The following is a 9,863-nucleotide window of genomic DNA, read 5'->3' on the forward strand; positions in this document are numbered from 1 at the left end:
CAGAGCGATAGAGTGCACGCACTGAGACGAGAGAGGTATGCATCAGCTCGTCTTAATTAAGGGAATAACATAGTTTAATATGAAAACCCGGTGGAGTATCCCTTTAAATATACTGTGGGATCTTATATGTTGTGGGCCTATTTATTTGCTGTAGGTCCTGGACTTCTTGTTCAGATACAGGGTATTATGGATTCTTTCAAATACAAACAGATAAAAAATCAAAACCTGACGCCTTTTGCTAGAAATCTTATAATGGCCGTGGTTGGATCTTCCATCAGGTCAACGGTCCAAAACAAACATAAAAAATCAACACAAACATGTGTCACTGAGCACAAATGGTAGCTTCTGCCATGACCGTCCCAGTTCCCTGACCTGAAGTGTGGAGTGAACTGAAAAGAAGAAGCACTAACATGAACTTGTGAATCTGCAGGATCTGGAGAGAGTCTGTATGGAGAAATGGTCTCCGATCTCTTGTCAGGTGTTCTCCAAACTCATCAGGCATTATAGAAGAAGACTCGGATCTGTTAGCTTGGCAAAAGGAGGCTGCGAAAGGTATTTAATAACAGGGTGCCAATAATTATGGCCAGCATGTTTCGGAGAAAAACATTTATTTCATAATGCGATTTACCCCCACTTTCAATTCTTTTAATTCAATGAAAGGTTAGATTTTTGTGAATTTTTTTAATGAAAGATCAAAAGGATAAACAATGCAGATTTATTTTTTACAGCCAGTTTTGATCATATTTACCAGGGGTGCCATCAATTTTGACCATGACTGTACTGTATATCTATAATAATAATAAATAGCCTGATTTAGGGGCCTGTGAAGATACTGAATGTATATAGTACATCACATGAAGTCTGTTTGCTCTGTTTACAACACAACGGGGTGCTTAACGCTTCATGCACTTGACTCTATAGATTTTTCCTTGCACTGGCAAAAAGTACAGTAATTATGAACCTGGAACGGCTCATTGATTTGACTCGCCATTGGAGATTTCACACTGACAAATCATTAGTTTCCTTTTTCAGGGTTCCACCAGTTTGCGTTTTTTAACTCGCTTAACTGAACTCAGCAATTGAAGCTAGAAGTGGAGAGACGGCGAGAGAAACAACATTTATCCATTTTCTTGATGTTGCAAATAAGATATAATGATGTTTGCTTTTTAAATAAATGCCATTCCAGTACATTCTAAATGACTTCGGTAGAAAGGGTGTGATGAATATAAACAAATGACAGCAACATATAAGGCGGAACCTCTAATGTGAAAAGCTTTTTCATTACAAAGAATCAGGGGAAACACAGAGAGAGATGGTTGCCACCATTTCAATGGAAACAAACATTGCTTTGGGCCTCTTTGTAAACAGTACACAGCTGCTATTTCGAGTGATGGGAGCTCCACCTTGTCACAACAATTCCTTAAAAGAGGAACAGTTTAATGTCAACAATATTTTCTCCATCTGCCTGTTCATGAAAACCCTGCGGATCCACCAGGGAAAAGCTTCCTCTCACACAGCCGGGGAGGTGCGGAATCCAGATTTCATGAAGAACGCATCATATTACATCAACTGTGGAAGATGCGCTAGCACAACACTCAATGGTCCCTAACCTTGGAAGAAATCCATTTGCTTAATCGATAGTTATTGATATTCTCAATAAAATCCGATAAAATGAGAGGGAATGCATAAAGGCATTACAGGACTTGGATTAAAGGAATAGCTCACCAAAAGCAAAAATTCATGTCTACGTCATTCCAAACCTGTATGCATGAAAAACACAAGAAATGACAATGGTTTTGACAATGGAAATGACAAAGAAAGGACAATTTTTACGCATACACACACATACACTTACACATACCCACACCCGCTCACAGACACACTTAGATCAAACACGTAAATCACTCTTGTCACTTCTGGAATTATGGATTTTCAAGATTGCTCACTACTGCACTATGTCTGACTGTTAAAAAAAAGAAGAAGAAAAAAAAGAAAAAAGGCTCTCTTTTTTGGACTCCTTTATCATCTTCAAAAAAAAGAAAAAAGAAAAAAAAGAAATTCCTAGATGAAATAACGATTTTGGGACTTTTCTTTCACAATGCAATAGTTGCAATAAAGTGCATAATTAAGTTCCTGACTGACAATATGATTTCTCCCAGGTGTTAACTCAATCAGGAAGCTGGTCATTTTATTAAGAGCCCTCACCTCTGTTCAAATTTATCATGAATTATTTCCTCCCCTATAACTCTCCTACTGACAGCTTCACACTGACACAAAATCCCAATTAAGGTTTCCATGAGCAGAGTGTCAGTCTCTAATTGGATTAGATTACAAACTTTATTGGGACCAATTAGCATGCCATGGCCTCACCTTTTGAAAAAGGAAAAAGTAATTTAGCCTAATGGAGACGTTTGCCAAGGTGTATATTAGGAGTTTTACTGCAGTCACTGAGTCAGATGGCCTGGCCCCAGGCTCTGTGAGTTAAGCAGGCTTATAAATAGGCTGGCTGTTAACACACACGACAGGAACGGAGAATGAATTTGGTGCCGGAGCGTTTCCTTCTGCAATCAGGATTCTGTGGGGGAGCTGACACTTCACATTTAGATTGCATAGAAGTAAAGCCTCTGGTAACAGGTGTGACCTACCAGTAAGCTTGACTAATGCTCACCACTGCTCTGTCCTGGCTGGCTTTAATGGAAAATCACCATAAAGGTAATTTGCAAGTAGCAAATGTAGTCTGCCTTACATTAAGACAGTAGAAATGAAGAAGAGCCTGGTGCTTTGCATGACACTCATTTCCACCATTTTGATTCCTTTTTTCTCCTTTATATGTTAACGCCCACCACAGTCCACTAGAAATGGCATCCAAGCTTGCAGATGCAGCCAGAACTTCAGAAGAAATTGGGTAAGAATGAAAGGTTAACTATATTTGTTTTCTCAGGCACTTTCAACTATAAAGTGCAAATAACAGCCTTGCAAAGTGTTTACTTTCTATTACTGACTGATGGCTTCTTTAAAGTTCCTTGGCAGCTCATATATAAACAATCAAATAAATTAATTACTTGCATTTTCCCCTTGATTCACTTTCACAAAGTGAGAAGAGTGTTCAGAAATGAAAACAGTGTAGGGGAGGTTTACAGGAAATCCCAGACATTTAATTGGACTTTGTGTGTGTCTTTGTTTATAGCTCCCTCTACCAGTAAAAATGACTTGTGAAATTAAAGTGAAATGCTTTGATCAGTGATAGCATTTGAATGGGGAGGGTTTAAATATTTAAAATTCATCTGCAGCGTCACACTTTGATCTGCCGGCTGATTAATGAGGTTTGTTGTTAAAAATATACTAAATGAATCTTAGAACGCCTGCCCACTGTACTTGCAAGTTGTCTCATGGAGGAAGGGGGGGGGGGGTATTTTAAAGTAAAGGGTAAACTCGTTGGAGTTATCTTTTGTTTTCTCCTCCTCTTTTTGAAGACTGAGACATAAAAACAAATAGTCTTTTTCTTCTTTATAAGGTAGTGTACTATTCATGCTTCGTTGTTCTTGTGAATGGTAATATATCGAGATTATTTACTAGCTGTGTTGCGAAATCTGTTTGTATCATTGTGTCCAAGTGCTGTTTTTTTTTTTTTTTTTTTTTTTATAATTGGTACTTTCTCTATTTATTCATTTATTTGTTTATTTATTTTTCACTTTCTCAGACTTAGATACAGGTCCATTGTCCTCTCAATCATCATCATCATCATCATCATCATCTGTTGACATCAACCTTTTATCACGAGGTTGCCCGGATAACTAACAGAATCGATAAAACCGAACGCAAACCACCCAATGAAGACCTCTTGTTTAAACACCTCTCACTTTTTTTTATTCATTTTTAACAATCTCCATCTCTCTAATTTTGACCTTTTTGTCTGTGTTGCTTGTTTCCGTATGTTTAGTTTCTTTCTGTTCATCTGTTCCCCCTTTTCATGTTGTACACAAGTATTTGGTTATTGCATTTTTAGTTTTTAGCTTGTTTTAAAAAAGTCACGTGACATAACTTTCAACATGTAGGACTATACTGATACTGTTCCTGATAAATATACTATATTTACAGTATCACAGATTATATATACCTGAACACCCTAGTTTGTAAATCAGCTAAAATAAATTGTTAATAGATTGTTGTATTTATCTGTGTCTCTTTGTTGCAGCAAGCTAATTATTTTAAATATAAGTACACACCCCCTTATTGTAACATTGTTATATTTATCTGTTCTTTCTGTCCTTAGAAACGGTGTTCAAACTTCAATGTTTTTATTTTATTTTATTTTATACTTTCAAACAAGGCTGTGTCTACCCATTAAGAATTGCAATTAAAATTCAATTCACATTAAAGGTGCTATATGTAACTTCTAAAAGGAATCCTTTTTATTGCGTGTGTGAAGGGGTTGTAAACAGATATAAGACATGAAAAAAAAGACAGAAAACGATGACTATAAAAAAGTAGGTGCTTTAGGATGAAACTTTTTTTATGTACTAGATCTACTGTCTAACGTCACTCATCACACTACTGTCATATTATTTATAATACACATTTCCAGACATGTTCAGTACAGTAATGTTACTTCCTAGGATCGTACTGTTACACTGAAATTGTTCAGTCTAATTCACTAACCATTTTTGTTATCATATTATACATTCACCTATGTTGACACTGATTGTGAAAGATATACGAATAGTTAGTGAAATGCCTTATGCTAGATAGCACCACAAATGTAACGTTGTCATGGTACGAGTATGGAAGTTCAACGTCAAGCTAATAGAAGTAGCCCATTATTGTAACTTGCAGCGGGAGTTTACATTAGCTTCCAACATGTTGAGCGATGCTTTCTCCGATGTGTTGAAAGTCTCAGTGTGATCGTGTACCATGAGTGCTCGCCCTTGTTCGAGCACGTGCAAGAGCACAAGCGCTCTTGTAAAAATTGGTTGCAATCTGAAACATCACCTATAGAGGGAATGCGCATGACGTCACCGTCGGCCAGAGTGCCTGCAGTTTCTCACAGTGAGTGGCAAAAAGACTGAGCGGCTGCATGTGTTCAGCGTGAATGCCGCGAAAAACAAACACAACACACACAAATAAAGTGGGAAAGAGCTTTGCGATTGACTGTAGGCCTACAACTAGATTTGACAAAACATCGGAGGTATATTTGTACAGACTGCTATGGAAAGAGGAGCAAATGGATCGCTGCAATTCACAGAAACAACTGGACTCCAGTCAGCCAAAGGTGGATTTGCAGTTATCATTTTGTGTCAATGTGCTGAATTTAGCTGGAAAACCCAACGTGATCTCATGTGAATACGTATGTATCAGTGATGCGCGGGTTGATCCGAAATGAGCGGGTGCCTGCAGTCACCCGCGGTTACCCGCAGTTACGGGTCATCCAAAAATGTTTTTAATGATATTCGGGTCGCGGCCGGTCGGGTCGTTTGAAAAAAAGATGCCAATTAAACATTTGTATTAGTACTAGACACAATTTTTGATGAAATACACAGCCCTACACATTATTGGCTGAATAACTGGCACGAAGATAACACACAAGCTCAGTCTAAACAGTTCTCGGTTCTATTCGAGAACCGCTGTCCCTGTGCGTTCGGTAGTACGCAGTATCTATGCGCAGTATCAGCTGCTCGTGCTCATCACTTCTCTCAACAGTGGCACCAACATGTCTCGGTTCAGTGAACTGTTGGAGTTACTGGAGTAAAATAGAATTCAGGATTTTGATTTATTTCGATTCGGAGGCGACTGTCAGGCATGTCTGAAAGTAAGTAACTAACTTGTGGAGCAGCACTGACGCAAGACGCGAACTTTTTCGAACGATTCAGTTCGATTTAGTGTATAGGTTCGACCGGTTCACTAAAAAGAACCGGTTCAAAAGAACGATTCGTTCACGAACCGGCCATGTCTATGATCACTACAGTCTGCAGAGATGGAGGCGGCAAGAGAAAAGGTGAAGACTGGGGAGTGGAAGCTCCGCAAATACACAAATAGAAAGAGTAAAAGTGTGGGAGACATTTGCTGAAATAATGAAATATGATGACCAAAGTTACTGGCTTTCCCTTTGTTATGTGTAGGCCAGGCCTACGTCTTCTTGCGATGCTGTGTTGTTACACGTCTATGGCCCAATAACGCTCCGATAAGCATTTACTACTTTTAAAAAATGCGGTCAGGAAGCGGGTCGGGTACAATATTTTTTTACTTTTTTTTGCGGTCCGAGTTGCGGGCGGGTAGTTGAAAATGTCGGTCGGTTGCGGTTTGTTTATACATTGACCCGCGCATCACTGGTATGTATGTGTACGTAAAGTGTCGTTCTATCATACGTATATATAATTACGTTTTATATGCGCAGAAACGTATAATACTGACGTATTTACAGTACTAAAACGTAAAATATTTACGTATTGACAGCACAAAAACGTAATTTATTTACGTTTGAACAAATCCACCGACGTACACATTGTACGTATCACAATTTATGCATATTAATATTGTAGCATTATGTTTTGACTCTATTGCATCCCACTGTCTTATTAATGAAGTTTTCAGTCGCATTATTGATATAATACTCATAAATATTAACATTTCGCTCGTTTCGCCAAGGTGTTAAACAATACACTATAAAACCTTAAAAAATACATTCTTTAACGTTACTCGTTCAACCATTTTGTAATAGTTTATATACCTTGAGACACATAAAGCGTTTTCTCCTATAGAACACAACAAAAATTCACAAAAGACATCAATTTTAATAGTTTGATGTAATCCAAATCTTTAGAATCCATAGTTGTTTGCAAGAAACAACTCCTAATTCAGCGATTTCAGCCTCTTATCCAGTCGTGATCTCCATTCTCAGCAGCGACCGTAACGTTACAAGTCAAACCCCGCGCTGGTGATGAATTCAAATTCAAATATTGCGCCCATACGTCATCTTTTACGGCAGCGATATCAAACGTTCATTGGCTCTTCCCTGCTTCGTCACAGTTTGCGACATGAAGGACTGTAGACGGTTGGTTAGTTTAGTTCATTTGAATTTTTAAATGGAGAAGCGCGAACCAACCGAAGCCGGATTAACATTTTCATTAGTAATTTAATTTCTGCTCTGTACTTCATACAAAACTATTACAATACTGCCAGAGAGAAGACTGCGACTGCAACGCTTCATCATGTGAACGGCTTTTGGTATCGGTTTTGACATTTTCGCAATAAATAAATTATTGTGATTATACTTGTCTGTTAGTTATGTTTTTCTTCATAATTGTAGTTTTTTACGTAGTTTTAAGGAATTGTTATGGTAGGTTTAGGGGTAGGAGTAGGTGGCTCAAAATATATTTTAATGCTATATTGTTAATAAAACTGCCCTTTCCCAACACCTGTCTGTTACGTTTTATCCTTTTTTATATTAAGTATAAAATGGGTATGTTATAGGTTTGGGATTAGGGTTACGGGATCTTACATTTATCTATAAAATAGTAAAAAGGGAAATTATCCAGATATCTTTATGATATAGAATATACGTAAATAGTTTACGTTTTGTAGCTGTAAAAACGTAATAATGTTACGTTTAAATGTTGCAGATACGTCTATATTATACGTTTCAGCATCTATCCAAACGTACTAAAAAGTACGTTTTCTATCTTTGCAAAAACGTAAAATAGCTAAGTTTTAACAATGAGACCAGGCTGGGAAAACCATACCCATATATTTTGTATTGTTGTATACATTATCAGCTCATCAATTAAATATTTATCATTGCATATTCTGCTTTATTAGATGTTTTTTTTTTTTATTAGAAAAAGTTTTAGGGCTGGACGATATGATGGTATGTATATGGCTATATATAACACTGATATGTGATCACCCGGATTTAGACCTACCTATATTATATTTATATAAAGCGTTCACAGGCAAATTTGCTTTACGTTTAGGTTTTGTATTTATTTTGGTTTAGTTTATTAAATCAGGAAAACATAAATGTCAGGCAACACGATTCCCGGCTGCATGTCAATATCCATGGATCGCTGGATCTTTAGTAAGTTGTAAGGAACACTATATTGAGTCCAACATTTAGTTTAAATTGATAAAATTGTTCGATTTAGTCGCATTTCCGCAGTTTTCCCCTATTAAATCCAGTCACGCAGCAGATCTTTTGCCACTCGGTCAGGCTGAGGGGGGTTGTCACGCGGGAAAGTCTTGTGTCAAATGCATTCCCTCTATAGAGGACGCTTAAAAAAAATGCATATAGCACCTTTAAAGAACAATATATAAAAAAAAAAAATCATTAGCTTGATTTGCTGACTCTACAGGCCAACCTACTGCTCATCATCACACAAGTGTCTATCACCGACCAACAAGGTCGATGTAGTCAAACCCTCTGTAGTGAACTATACCGCAAAGCTGACAAGTTCAAACTATTTTGGTCCCAACCTACCCCGATATATATATATATATATATATATATATATATATATATATATATATATATAGAATAGAGAGAGAGAGAGAGAGGCCACCTCTCATGCTACCCCGATATATACCTATATATCCCAACCTACCCCGATATATATATATATATATATATATATATAGAATAGAGAGAGAGAGAGAGAGAGAGGCCACCTCTCATGCTGATTGGCTAAATCATTTGAACCTTCCATCACGTGAAAGTCATGTGTTCCTTTCAGACGTTAATAAAACAACATGCGAAGAGAACAGGGCCAATGAACGCATTTCATTCCTGATATCTCCTCTTAAAACCTGTGAAGGAGAGGGTTTGAATTGATCAGCATCAACCAGACAGTTTCTTTGTAGTAGGGCCGGACCATGCGGAGTTCATGGAATTTGGAAAAGGCTTAAATAGATGAACACTCCAGCGGACTAAAGGCTTACATAAATGAGGAATTATTAGGCATTAACTGTACCATCAGGGTCAAGGCTTTTCTTCATATTGAACACAGTAACATTAAAGATGCATTTTCACATGTAGTTCTACTTCAATAATTGCATTAAATGATATTTGCCCAATGTGAGGTCAAACATTCAGCATTTACACTCATAAGCAGGAAAATAAACAGAGATAAATGTGTACACTTGATCCAGAAATGCCTCAGTGAGTTTGCTCCAGAATAATGTACCCAGCCTGTAAAATGCTTATTAAATTAGAGGAGTGCTCCTTCTTACAATACAATGCTTTCATCATCTAATAAATATTCAAAAGACAGACGGCTCCGAAAACAAATATGAGACATAGTTTGCAGTTGTTTTCATGTGACATGAATGTTTCATTAAGTGCTAAATGTAGAAAAGCCATTCCAATTTCTTCTCATGCCGCAAGCTGCACCAAACCCAATCTGAATCCTAATGAGTTTTCTATTACAGTGGGGAATTTGCTGCAGTCTGACTACAAAGCTTAATGTTTAGGGGTGAAATTAGAACAGTGTTGCCAGATGAACCATCTCCAAAAATAAAGAAAAATAAATTGCCAGTGGATGAATGTAGTACAGTATGACTTTATCAAATCTCATCACAATCTCCACCACAATCATGATCAGCGACATTCAAGTCAGTCTGAGAGGCTGGGGAAGTGTGAAATTTTCATTTTAGCACTGGCCAGGGCAGGACGTGAGGAGAAGGTGAGTAACTGAAGTTGTTGCAGGTCATCGATGATGTATCTCCCGTAAAGTGTTTTCTCCATCTGACAGGTGATGTAGCAGGTCATGAATTGCCTGTCTTAACATTTTGGGCCCTGCACGGACCTATGTTTCAGAGGCATTTTGAGGAAGAGCCACCTGCTTGTGAACAAGGTGATCAATGAACAGGGAGCT

The 9,863-nt window shown here is 37.6% G+C and overlaps 1 long non-coding RNA gene across 1 annotated transcript; it reads left to right on the forward strand.

The window, feature by feature from the left end:
• Positions 1-2,273: 2,273 nt before the first annotated feature.
• LOC120493051 (uncharacterized) lies at positions 2,274-4,393 on the forward strand. Its single transcript, XR_005625663.2, has 3 exons — positions 2,274-2,712; positions 2,849-2,905; positions 3,701-4,393. It is a non-coding gene; the product is annotated as an uncharacterized LOC120493051 (long non-coding RNA).
• The last annotated feature ends 5,470 nt before the right edge of the window (positions 4,394-9,863 follow it).

The sequence above is a fragment of the Pimephales promelas genome, chromosome 8 (genome assembly GCF_988280905.1).
Source record: "Pimephales promelas chromosome 8, fPimPro1.hap1.1, whole genome shotgun sequence".
Classification (NCBI taxonomy): domain Eukaryota; kingdom Metazoa; phylum Chordata; class Actinopteri; order Cypriniformes; family Leuciscidae; genus Pimephales; species Pimephales promelas.